Raw genomic sequence first — 13,530 nt, 5'->3', positions numbered from 1 at the left:
CAGCAAATCACATTCAATTAAAGTAATGATTATCTCAGACCATGAGCTCAGTCATTCCCAAGGTAAAGGGCAAGAATCCAGCCACATGTCTCTCTCATATCTTCTTTTGAGATAAGGGCACTAATACTCCTGGGGTTAACATGGACCTAAAAGAAAAGTCACAAGCGTCTGATCTGAGAAAAATGGATTCATTCTGATTTTAAAAATCTGGGTAATTGTATGCTCAAATCAAATCAAGTGAGGGCAACAAACCTACTGGATTCAAAGACGTCCCGCTGAACTGAGAATACAATCCAACGCCTTCTGCCAGCAAGGCCCTCCGTCACGTAGCCCCGGCTACCTCCTGAGCTCTTCCCCTTACTCACTGTGCCCCAGCCACCCTGGGCTTCTTTTTGATCCTCAAACATGTCAAGTCCATTCCCACCTCCAGCTCCTTTCATTTGCCTGGAATGCTGCGGCTGTGTGCTCACTGAAAAGGCTCCTTCTCTTCATCCAGGTCTCACCTCACATGCCACTTCCCAGAGTGCTCTTCTCATGTTCTCTCCTGTTTTGTATTCTCCACAGCACCCACCATTTTCTGAGATCCTTATTTGTTTATCAGCCAACTTTATTTTCTGTCTCCTGTACTAGACTATAAGCTCCTTGAGAGCAGGGGTTCTGTCTCTCATTAACTGCTATATCCTCAAAAAGCATACAGATAACTAGTTCAGACCATAGGAAGTACACAAAGGGAAGAAAAAACAACACGCGATCTTCAGAGAACAGGCAGGAACACCCCAGGCTCCTGAACGGCTGAGGTTTGACCTATCACGTTCTAAAGGGTGGGGTGAAGCATTCATTAAGGAGACTGTGCAAAATGGAGCCTCTGGGTGCAGACCCGCAGACCCACTGTATTCCAGGGAAGGTAAACTGTCCTTTCACTGAATCATAATGAACCTCTTCCAGACTCCTGAAATTGCAAGTTATCATTTGTAAAATAAAATTCTTCCAAAATTTTACTAACATCAAAAAACTTTCAGGAAAAGATGAAGGAAAAGAAATGAAACAGACTCAGTTTTATCAGCTTGCTGCTGAGTCAGTTTTCAGGCTAAAGTGAAAATAATTTCATAGAATTCAGATGCTTCTGCACTTTCCACTGATCCAAATTCCTGAGAGCTCAACTCTGTGTTCCTCCAAGTCTGAAATGTCTTAGTCACCCCTGAGGGTTCCTTAGGCCCTGAGAAGAAAATCATCTCCAGCCCCCAGGGCCAGCCCCAGGCCCTGTAGGCTTCCAGGGGTCCCTAAAGCTCTCAAGCAAATGATTCACTGCTCTCCAGTCTCAATGCCAGGATGTAATGCCTTTTGACACAAATCCGACAGTTCTGCAATCCGGTGCCTGATGACACTGCAGCATCTTATAAGCAGAGGCTGTTCTAAAGCAAGGCGACCCTATTTAACTCCCACACCGTCCCAAATTCAAAAAGGTTTGTTGCCCAGGTGACAGATCACGGGAGGGTGATTAGTCACATATAATGTCTACTTCTTCTGCTAAACTGCAACCTAAAATCTGGACACAGAAAGCCCAGGTTTACAAATATTAGACCGTTGGGCTTAAAGCTAGTGCCAATATTATGTAAACATCTATGTTTACATCTATGTTTACATCTATGTTTACATCTTATGTAAACGGTTTTACTTTCAACACATTACAGTAGTGACTCTAACCTTTGGTGCATAGTAGAATCATCTGGAGAGCTTTTAAAATGCTATTGCCCAGGCCCCACCTTTTGCCGATTACATTAAGTATCTCTTTGGGTGGAATTTAGACGTGAGTAATTTTCGAAGCTCCTAGTTGTTTCCAATGAATGTGTGACCAAGTTTAAGAACCACTGAATTACAGAAAGATCTGTATTTAGAACCAAATGTGCCTTCTTGGTTTCCTTTAAAACTCTCTATGTAATGAATGACTGTATTTATACACAACACACACATGCACGCACGCACGCTCGCACGCACACGTGGGCAAACTGAATCTATGCTGAAAGAAGCTGGGATGGTTGTCACACTGGTGGGCAGGGAAGGCTGCAACTGGAAGGAAACTGAGGGATGTTTTGTGCGGGGTGCTGGTAAAATTTTGTTGTGTTCAGTTTGTGAAAATTAATCAAGGTGCACATTTATAATACGTGTTCTTTTCTGTGCATATAAAATGTCAAACAAAAGTAAAAACAAAGCAAATAAAAACTACTTCTCTCTGCTTATACTTTCTTTCCTTTCTCCAAATTCGTATCTTGAAATGTTGTTTCCAAAATGCTAAACTAGTCCAAGATTCAATAAAGCTATACTTCAACACTGAAACCAGCAAAGTTAAATTCTTTTAACAAGGTTTAGTGATATTGCAAATATTAAAATAGATGCTTCCTGACATATTTAAGAGGAAATTAAAAGGTCTCTTTCAGCATTGTTGTTCAACAAAAAGCAGAAGGGTATTCTGTTTCTCTTTTTTAAAAAACAGTGCTCATAAAACATTAAACCTATATTTGTCTCCTTCTTATGGAACCTAAACTCCATGATGGCAGGGACCATTTCTCCCTTCTCTACCATGTTATTTACCTTGCTTAGCACACAGCATAGAGTATTTGCTTAATAAATATTTGCGGAGGAGTGAAAGAATGAAAAAAATTCATGAATACCTGGAACAGAAGCTTGCTCCTTAAGGGCCCTGTATGTTGAATATTTTATGTATAGTTGACCCTTGAACAACATGGGTTTGAACTGCCTGGATCCATTTATACTTGGATTTTTTTCAGTAGTAAATACTACAGTACTACAGGATCCGCAATTGGTTGAATCCACAGATATGGAACCATGAATACGGAGGACCCTGGTACAGAGGGGAATCACATGGGGATTTTTCAACTGCACTGACAGTCGGGTGCCCCTAAACTGCGGCATTGTTCAAGGGTCAACTGTGTATTTTTTCTAATCTGTCTACAAGCTGATACTAAAATATCCCTCTGATAATACCACCTCCTGTTGCAAAAACATGGTTAAAACTTCCCTTTCATAAAATTGCAAGTTCTAAGATGTTCTACTGACTGTTAATAGTTTATGTTAGGCTTATGTTAATAAAAACTTCATGTTTTTCTTCCTCATAACCCTCCCCCCATACCTACCTTGTGATCAAATGCATTTGTAAATGCTGGCTTAAGCTCTAAATACCAATATGCATTTTAAGTCATTAGGAGGGCATATACACTTAGCATGCAACACTTCCCAAGTTTATTTAACCATATAACACTTTATTCAAACGGCATTCCCTTTGAATACACAATATACAAGTAACTACACAATCATCCCATATACCTTCTTATAAATAAAGAAGAAAGCACTCAAAAGTCATCTATATTATCAACCCTGACTAAACAATCTAAAGTTGCCCAAACTGTCACAAAAAATATGTTTTCACAGCTGTGAGACTCAAATTATTAGTTATGTTATAGACGATTAATTCACTAGTCTAAATAGTTAACGTTGCTTGAATAATTTCCCAATATAGATACTGAAAATCTGTGACAGATGAGGTCCCTAAGAAATCCAGCTGCCTGCATTAGACACTGCAGGAGCATCTATCAGACCTGCTCTTCCACTCTGTGTTTATCCACAACAAGTCTAGTGAGTTTCCTGAGTCAATGATGGGCTACCTGCTCTGTCTCCAGATGTTCTCCTGAGAGGTTAAAAAAAATAGCCCCCTACCCAAACTACCCTTCAGAGTGCATTCAGTCAGTGAACCCTTTTAATAAAAAAAAAAATTCTTTCAGAAAATACCCTAAGACTATATTCTTGTAGGAGTGACACTTACAAAGAGCAGCAAGGGGCTTATCTGAGTGGCAGAGAGATGAACTTGGATAGAATAGAATGGCGCTGGATTATATAAAAGGAAGAGGGACTGAGTGAGTAACACTGAAGTCAGACCAGAGGGGACAAAGGCAGAGCACAGGGCTCTCGCTGCAATTGTATTTAAGTAGGCCCCACTCTAGGGGGCCTCTCAAAGTCCAGCTCTTCAGTGAGGCCTCAGCAAAGGCACCTGTGATTCAACAATGAACACACCCCAAACTTCTCTCTTTGTAAAAGGGCTGCATGTCAATACTTTTTAAAAAATATACTAGGAAATACGGTTTTCTCTTAAGTTGCAATTCTGTACGTGCAGGTTTTTGTACTCACTGTCATTTCACTCTTTGTAAGTGCTAATTTCGCTCAAAACGATAAATCATTTTCAAATGTTAAAAATAAAAACAGAAAGGGAAATCTAGGAAAACAAGTCTTCTAAACACAAATTTACCATATTGGATAATGAGTATTGTTAGTATCAAAATAGAAATAGCTCATTTTTGATTGATTGGACAGGTTGAATTGTCTGTATCACTCATTACAAGGCCAGTAAGAGAAGTGTAGTATGATTAATTTCATTTTCACTCTTTCATGTGAAATGTATCAGCTTATTGTTCTCATCTCTTCTTTGCACTGAATGTTCAAAGAGCCTTGGCCATGTGAAGATAAAGCCTAATCCAAAAGTCTGTAATGTTTTGGGTTAGAGCATTAGGAAAGAGCTTAGAGTCCAAATACAAAACCATTTTTCTTTTTAAGGTTATATATATATATATATATATATATATATATATATATATATATATATATATTTTTTTTTTTTTTGCAGTACGCAGGCCTCTCACTGTTGTGGCCTCTCCCGTTGCGGAGCATAGGCTCCGGACGTGCAGGCTCAGCAGCCATGGCTCACGGGCCCAGCCGCTCCGCGGCATGTGGGATCTTCCCGGACCAGGGCACGAACCCGTGTCCCCTGCATCGGCAGGCAGACTCTCAACCACTGCGCCACCAGGGAAGCCCCCTCAAGGTAATATTTAATCTAAGAGTAAAGGATGAAAAAGGAGAGGACTAGAAAGAATAACTCTTTCATTACCTACAATACACTCACAGGAGATAATGAGCAACACGTTTTAACAGTCATATGTCCTAAACCACATGTGACAGAATAAACAGTGCCACTGAAGAAGCTAGAGGTGGTGGACTTAAGTCTGTAAGCAAGGGACAGTGTTTTATAGAAGAAATTCACCACCATCTCTTCTGTTTGAAGTGTTTTTGATTCAAGGATGTGCTTCATAGCATTAACTGTAATGATAAATACAGGAAACCACATGAATGTCTGAAGTGTGGGGATCTGTTAAATGCATTTTGGTCCATCCACATAATGGTAAGCTAAATAGTTATTAAACAGAATGTCTTTCAGTGATAGGAAGAAAATATATACATTTAGGAAGACAAGATAATAATGAAATTGTCAACACATTATGCTTGTTGTAGAATTATGCATAATTTTCATCATCCTCATACTTATTTTCAATTCCTAACTTTTCTAAAAATAAACATTTTTACAATAAAAACTTTCAAATTACATTTAAAATTTAGAGAATAAATCTGAGTACTTTTAGGGATGTAAGGAGAATCTAGGTGGGTTATAGTGAGTGATAAATGACAATTTATCTCAACAATTTTGAGAAGTGTATATTTATTTGGAGATAGCTATCAGTCAATGTTCAATGAGGCTAAGCTGCAGAAACAAACTCGGAAATTCCAGTGACTTAAAAAAGGCTATATCTCACTCCTACAAAGTCCAATTTGTCTCAGGCAGTCCTCCTCCATCTTACAGCCACCCCGTGTAGAAAACATGTCCTCAAAAGTGCCACAGCGGAGAGAAAGACAGAGGAGACACACCGGCTCAATCCATTTTACAAATCATTGTGAATTTTACAATTTCACTGTCCAATCTACTCATGTGGCTCTCACACTTACTGCAAAGGAGAACGGGAAACGTAAAGAAATACACGGATATTTGGTGTATGATAAAGTCTCTGCTACAGGGGTTTATAGAGACACTAATTACAAATAATTGAGTCATGATAATTTTTGACACACACACACACACACATGGCATACATCATACATATCCATATTGAAAATATACCTTGAATCTCACAAAGCTCAATTCTTCATGCATGCTTTCCTTCGGTTTCCAAAGTTTCTAAAATGAACAGACATCTATTTTCTTTTCCAAATTGGTGAACATTTAGGGCACCCACCACCAATTTTCACTAGGAACATCCTTAAACATGCCTACTTATAAACAAGTGTGAGTCTTTATCTAAAGTATATGTTTATAAATAGTATTTGGGGTTGTACCCCATATATAATTTTATGTATACATATGCAAAAATGTATATATTTTTAAAATTTGTATAAATGCTGACAATTTGCATTCTAAAGTGCCTATGCATACAAATACAGCAAGTGAGAATTTTGGTTTTGGTTTCCACTTATCCCCACAGCGGATGGATGTGACATTGGTATCTCCATTTCCATTTGCATATCCTTAAATGCCCTTGAGGTTGGGCATTGCTTTACATATATATTGCCTAACTGGGTTCCCTCTTCTATAAATTTTCTTTCGATTTACTTTACCTTGTCTTTATGTATTTCTTCACACAGAAGTTCTGAATTTTGATGATAAAAATCTGCCTTTATGGTTTTTGCTTTTTGTGTAATAGTCAAGAAATCTTTTCAAGGTCACAAAGATAGCCTTTTATATTTTCTCCTAACAGTCTAATTTTTAAAACGTTTTCATATTTGTATCTCCAATTTATCTGGATATTCTGTGTGTGTGTGTGTGTGTGTGTGTGTGTGTGTCTGTTGTGTGAGGTAAGTATCTGATTTTATTTTCTCCGCATAGAAGTCCCTGTCTCAACAGCATTCACTATAGACTCTTTCCTTTCTCCACTACTTTTAAGTGTTGCCTTCTTTGCATATAGAAGTGAGGTGGGGGCAGGTGACGAAAGAAGGTGATTGAAGGGAGCAGTTTAAGGAGGTCTCCCCCTGGGAACATGAAGTTTAAGTTGAGGCCTGAAGGATAATGAAAAGTTATACAGGTGAAGAGGGTAGGGTGCAGGTAGAGGTGAAGAGTAGGGAGTGACCGAAGATGGATCATTATTCAAAGAGGCATTCCAGCCTGAAACCCTTGTATTCTTTGAAAATGCTGTATGTACCTCATCAGTGCCCCATAATATCTATGAATTCACTTTGTAAATGGCTTCTCAAAATATGTCCTCTTAATATTTTTAAAATTCCTACCATCACTCTACACAGTAATGAACCTTATCACTGCCATCTACTTAGTGACTGAAGAAAATTTAGAAGTGTGGAATGTTAACAGAAATACAGGCAAAGGCTAAATATACACTATGATAACTACCAATGGCTAAAAGTTGGTCCCAACCCTAATCCAGATAAAATGTCCAGAGTTTTAAATGAGAAGCTTCCTTAAACAAACTTCTTTAGCAGCTCTTCCAATGTGAGATATCTCTAATGCCGAGATAGGCAGAAATTTCAGTAGGTATTTATCTTGCTTTATTTTAGAAAAATCACTTGGAAGAAAAATTTTGTTTCGTTTCATTATTTTTCCTTTTAACTAGGATATCAGGCCAACAAAAGTTCCTGTCTTCTTTTCTCCTTTGACTTCAGAGAAACTCTAAGCATTCTGTTATACACTGAAGTTAGCAACTTGTGGCAATATTATCTTTCTTAAAAAAAACCCAAAAAACAAAAAACCTCATAGCAAAGGGAATAAAGCTTAGAGTAAAACTACTGTTTCCCCCCCCAGATTTAGCTCACTATACTTACTGTGCCTACACTATAGCTTAAAATAACTTCCAAAGATTTTTAAGGCATTGAAATCAGTGTACCCTAAAAGGAATTGAGCTGTCAAAAGAAAAACCCATATGAGAAAATTCATCTTAGGTGAGTCCCTCTTTAATAGTTATCTAATAGCCCCATAGATTAAATAAGGACTTTCTTTCCTGTCTGAATCACATCTATTATACAATTACTTTCTTTCCAGGCAAGTGAAAGAAACAAGAAGGAAGAGCTATATAAAGATTACAATTAATAATGATAGGCAGTTTTCCACCAGTTTTCCACAATGCACAATGAAGTCTGCATTGTGAGTTACATAATCAGTACCTCAGCAACCTTAGTTCTCTTGCCAGAAGTCATGGCTAGGAAGAGTCAGAGACAGGACTTCTCAATTTTTTTAAATAAAGATAATATATACATATGCATTAAAGAAATGCAGAAAATATAAATCAACAACTAAAAGAAGATAAAAACCACATGCACAGTAGAGATGAGATCTCACAATGGGCATAATTTCCTTCTCCTAGTTTTTCAGTCGAGCACATGGCTGCCTCTTTAGAAGACCATTTCCCAGACTTCTTTGAAGCTAAGGGTGACCATGTCATTAAATTCTGACTAATTACATTAAATGGAAGAGAGGTATAGTATTCCCTCTCCAGTCCCCATTCTTCCTGCCTGCTTCCTTGGAAAAGATGTAATGGTTGGAAGGGACAGAGGGAAAAAATCACCCAAGATCCCTGTAACTGTGAAATGCAATTTAGCTTTGAACGAGTCACTTCCATACTTCTCTTTATGGCAGAAAGAAACTTTAGCTTTCTAAAGCTTCTATTCTTATGTTCCTTGGTACTTGCAGCTAAACCTGACCCTGACACCTATCAAATCCTAATAGCACTATATTTTTTGCTACCTACCTTTTGAGTTTTTATATATTCACAAGTATGCACTACCTCTTTAAATTTTTATTTTCAATTTGGTTTGTTTATTTCACATTGGGAACTCATGTAGCATATGGGAGGCTTCCAAATTTTAATTAACTGAAATACAGTTTTATTCCTGTGAGTCGGAGTTTTAACTAGGTGTCAGAGGAAGGATGTTTTTCCTTTTTATTGTCAAAACTTTCAGCAAAATCTGAAAGCCAGGCAGAAACTTATTCTGTATGAATAAAACGGGTTGGGTGAGACTGTGAAAAATGAGAAAACATAGGCACTTTCCTAATCAGGATCCACTGCGCAAGTCCAACAGATGGTTGGCACTGAGGGAGTATCGGCCCAGTATTTACAATCAAGGAGGAAAACAGCCTTTTAATATGAACTTCACTAATTTTCAAATGACGTTGGAAGGGAATTATGGAAAAATAAATTAATCCCTATGCAGGAGAGCAAACTTACGTGAAGGGCAAATTCATAGTAAAGGCACTATAAAACAAATTTATTGTCTGGGACGCTGATTACAATTAAAACCAGGCTTTGGAAAAAATATAAATAATAAATAAAATCAGGCTTTGGATATTAGAGCGTCTCAAAGACTTGGGGTAGCTCTGGTTGGATCGAGTTGGAATTTGGATTTTTGATAATTGTTGTGGTAGGTAGAACAGCACCCAAATATATCTATATCTTAATCCCAGGAATTTGTGAATATGGTATGTCTCTGTCTCCATTTAAAAGAGCATAAAACAAAGGATTGCTAAAATACCAGAAGGTACTAGCCTAACATGAAACATTAATGGCACATCCACTTCATTTGCTACATGAAATTTCTCCCTTTCTGAAGGTAGGTATGAATAAAAAATTCACATTTATCTGAAGACAAAATCAACTGGAAAACTAAAAGAATATCTTTTTTTTCATTTTACTTTCCTAGAAATTCATATTTATTGTATTTTACCAAAGAATTTGTCTATGACAGATTGGAATAAACAAAACAAAACTAGCAAGTAAAAACCAACAATTCCTTCACCACACACAATTTGAAAAGCACTACTGTAGGCCAAAGGTTTTCAAAGCGTGGTTCAAGGACCAGTACCAGCAGAATCAGCATCCCTTTGGAACTGATTTGCAATGCAAATTCTCTGACTCGACCCCAGATTTACTGAATCAGAAACTCAGGGGTGGGGCCCACCAACGGGGATTTAACAGGTCTCAGGTGACTCTTATGCTTGTGAAGTTGGAGAACCACTGCTTTAGGATATGTTACTTTGTTAACTAACACTTAAACATTTCATAATATGTGTTAGGCACTATTCTAAGCATTCTGCATGCACAGAATCATCCAAAGATACTTTTATTATCCCTGTTTTACAGATGAGGCAATGGAGGTCCAGAGAGATTGAAGGGCTAACCTAAGGTCACACAGCTAATGTGTCAGTTACAGTGGCTCCTCACTCCATGCTCTTAACCATTACATAGTAAAGCCTAAGACTGATCACATAAGTAAATACTAAGAAATAAGGTGTTCACTAGCTAGTGTATTAAGCTTTTCAGGAAACAACTGCTTTAACACAATTGAATCATGTGTCTCTAGAAAGTTAAGGAACAATTCTAATTTTATTAGCATGTCAACCACGGACACATACTTGGTAATACGGTCTGTCAGAGCCTTTCATAGCATATTATAGGGCAGTAACCTTTTTGTCATGTCAAAGTTCTGCACTGTGGGCTCATTTAATTTCTTGTTTACAGGCAATTAGAAAAATATTTATTGGATTCTTACTATATGCCAGGCACTATGCTACACACTGGGCTGGGGGGACAAAGATGTATTAGACATAAGATAACACACAGAAAGCACCTAGGATGTGTAATGTGGTATAGAGGATGGAAAACCACACAGTAAATGTCAGCTCTTATTATCATTAAGCTGATCCTTCTGCTGTTGCTTAAAATAGTGAAACACAGGAACTCAACTATAAACCCAAATAGAATACAGTAATATTGTGGCAAAGAAATGAGAGGCATGATACTCTGTTGTTCTGTGATACTCATACTTTCACGCTAAATGCATTAACAGTATTAATAAGAGAGATAATCTCCTTCCTCCCTTTCCTTTCTCTTTCCTCCTCCTCCCTGAAGTTCAGCACTCTGAATGCAGGACTCTATTTCTTAATGTTTGAGGGATGTCATCATAAGGCTCCTTCCAGAACTGAATCATGAATTCATTTTTCTCAAATACAAAGGGACGGAAATAAAATATGCTTTCCTAAGGAAGAACTGAAAATACGCCTAGTGATAAATAAATATGCCACTTGCTAGAAGCTAAGATTTCCAAGATGAAAACAATGCCATTTAAACATTACCTAAAAATTGCAGTTTGCCAGTGTTCAGCATCCAACTTTCACCTTCAATGTTCTATTTATCAATAAATAGAGTAGGACAGAGGAAGGTGAAATAAAATGGCAAAAGGTTGACCAAGTGAAGGGAAAAAGATTCCAGCACTACTCAACTTTTTCAAGAGCTGCCGAAAAGCCTGGGTTATTAAGTGTTTAATCCATTTTTGCAGCTTAAATTTTTTAATTAAAATTCTATCTGAGCTCATGTGACAGATAATTCAGTTTTAGCCCTGAAGATCTGTATATCTGTCCACATAGATTAGAATAACTAGACAATTGTCAAATTTTCAATTTGCTTTATGATAGCAGAAATAGCTTAAGTAACTGAATAGCTGATACAATGACAGCCCTGAAGAGTACACGGATCCAAACACATCTGAATCTGAACTGAATAGGACTTGACAGGCAGTCTATCATCTGGAGTCACTGTTCTATCAGAGACAGTCATTTTGCCATGGAATGTACACTGTCTGGAGGGCAGACATGAGGCCAGATCGCTGTATACTGTGGAATAGTTATCGCAAAGTCTGGGAAGTCTCTACCAATTATTTAGAATGTGTAGTTTACTTCTCAGGACTCCCAACTTCAACTGCACTGAGATACTACCTGACTCTAGTGTGAAGTCCTGAACAATAGGAAAATGAGAGAAATAGCCAAAAATGTCACATTCTCAGAGATGTCCCAAGTTCTCATTTTTGCCCTGACCACTGATTTCCATGTGACATTTATGGAAGAGAAGGCCTGGTACCTCCTTCCTTCCAATCACAACGAATGAAGTGGATTTGTTCTGACCTAAGTTCAACCCCTCCACTTACTCACTGGATCCAATATGCTTTGGTCTATTTAAGGGCTTCCCTAACGACAATATTCACTTCTCTTCTGCACCATTATTTTCCATCTATATGGGGCCATCCATAGCCATGAAAACATGTTGTACTATTTCTCATTAAAAATAGTCTCAGTTGCTCTACAACTTCCTCTAGTACCCGGACACTCTACTTGCTTACACTGCAAAAACTGCAGAAAAAATAGTTTCTACTTGCTGTGTCTATGTCACCTCATCCCTTCCCTCTTTGGAATCATAGTTAGGCTTTTATCATCCACCACCACAGCAAAACTGGTCTTGTCAACACCACCTCAACATCACCAAATTCAGTAGGGATTCTCGTTCCCGATCTTACAAGACCAATCAGCAGCATCTGAAGGAACTGACCACTCTCTCTTCTTTTTCTTGAAATGAAATGTGTACATTCAATTGATCTTTCTCCTACTTCCCTGCTAGGTCATTCCCAGTCTCTCTTGCTCAATCTTCTTCACCTCCAGACCTCTAGCCAACAGAGCATCTCAGGATATATATGTAATTATATATATGATTTTACATATAAACACAATAAATACCCATACCCATTTACCCACCCACTCAGTTTAACATTACTATCACCTTGAAGTCCCTTTATTCCCCTCTTCCTCTGTGATCTCAACCTCTTCCCTCACCTCTTCCAGGGAACCATCATCCTGGATTTTGCATTTGTCATTCTCCTGCTTTCTTACGGTTTACCTCATATGCTCATGTCACACACACACATGCAAGCACGTGACTTCACTCTATATAAATGGAATAATACTTCTGCAATGTTACAGAATTTTTATTATGTATACTTAAGACAAACATTATGGGACTGACATTATTAATTACAAATATTTTAATAGGTGTAATGTATAAAAGGGTATAATAAAATCAAGGAAGATGGGGAAACACTCGGTTTTAAATGCATTCTTTTACTGCAGATCTCAAAGCCTTTAATAAATAATGTTCACTATGACTTCTCAGATAGGAGCATTGGCCATGTGTACTTGACCTCTTCTTTTTTAGAGAATCTCTTACTTCAGAACATCTGATGAGATGCTATGATTTACAACAAAAGGTGAAATGGGCAGTTGTTTTGAGAGAATCCCGTATAAGCAGCAAAGCGTCTCATCCCTCCTCACAGAGAACAAGAGCACTTGTATGGGGGCTGCAGTGAGGTCACATCCAGACCCCAATAGCACAACTGATTGTGTGAAGTGGATAAGACCATGGAGCAGACGAGTATTTTTTCCCATTTCTGTAAGCATGATGAAAAGTAGATGTTGGTGGCAGAAATGAATGTGTGAAGAATAAAGAAAGTCAAAGTGGAATTGAAAGTAATGTCTGGATTAGGATGTCATCTGAACATGTCTATACGTGAATTAATCATATTATCTCCAAAGCTTAGAGGAGACATTCAAAATAAATCTCAATTTGGAAAACTCAAGGATAAACAAATCATGGAGACTATAGACATCTAATCATAAATGACATCTCCCTTAGATAATTTAAATATTTATGAAGGTCCACCAATAGTGATTAAATTTTCAGAAAATATGGTCTATTTTCCTCATATTACAGAAATTATAACATGAAGCAATATTCATATACCATATTCACA

The 13,530-nt window shown here is 37.7% G+C and overlaps 1 protein-coding gene across 1 annotated transcript in view; it reads right to left on the bottom strand.

Moving 5' to 3' along the window:
* Positions 1-13,530, bottom strand: part of GPR158 (G protein-coupled receptor 158) — a 321,228-nt gene that overhangs the window by 73,922 nt on the left and 233,776 nt on the right. The window lies entirely within an intron of this gene.

This window comes from Lagenorhynchus albirostris, chromosome 1 (assembly GCF_949774975.1).
Source record: "Lagenorhynchus albirostris chromosome 1, mLagAlb1.1, whole genome shotgun sequence".
NCBI lineage: Eukaryota > Metazoa > Chordata > Mammalia > Artiodactyla > Delphinidae > Lagenorhynchus > Lagenorhynchus albirostris.
Note: the sequence above shows the minus strand (reverse complement) of the source record. Positions and strands in the feature narration are given on the sequence as shown.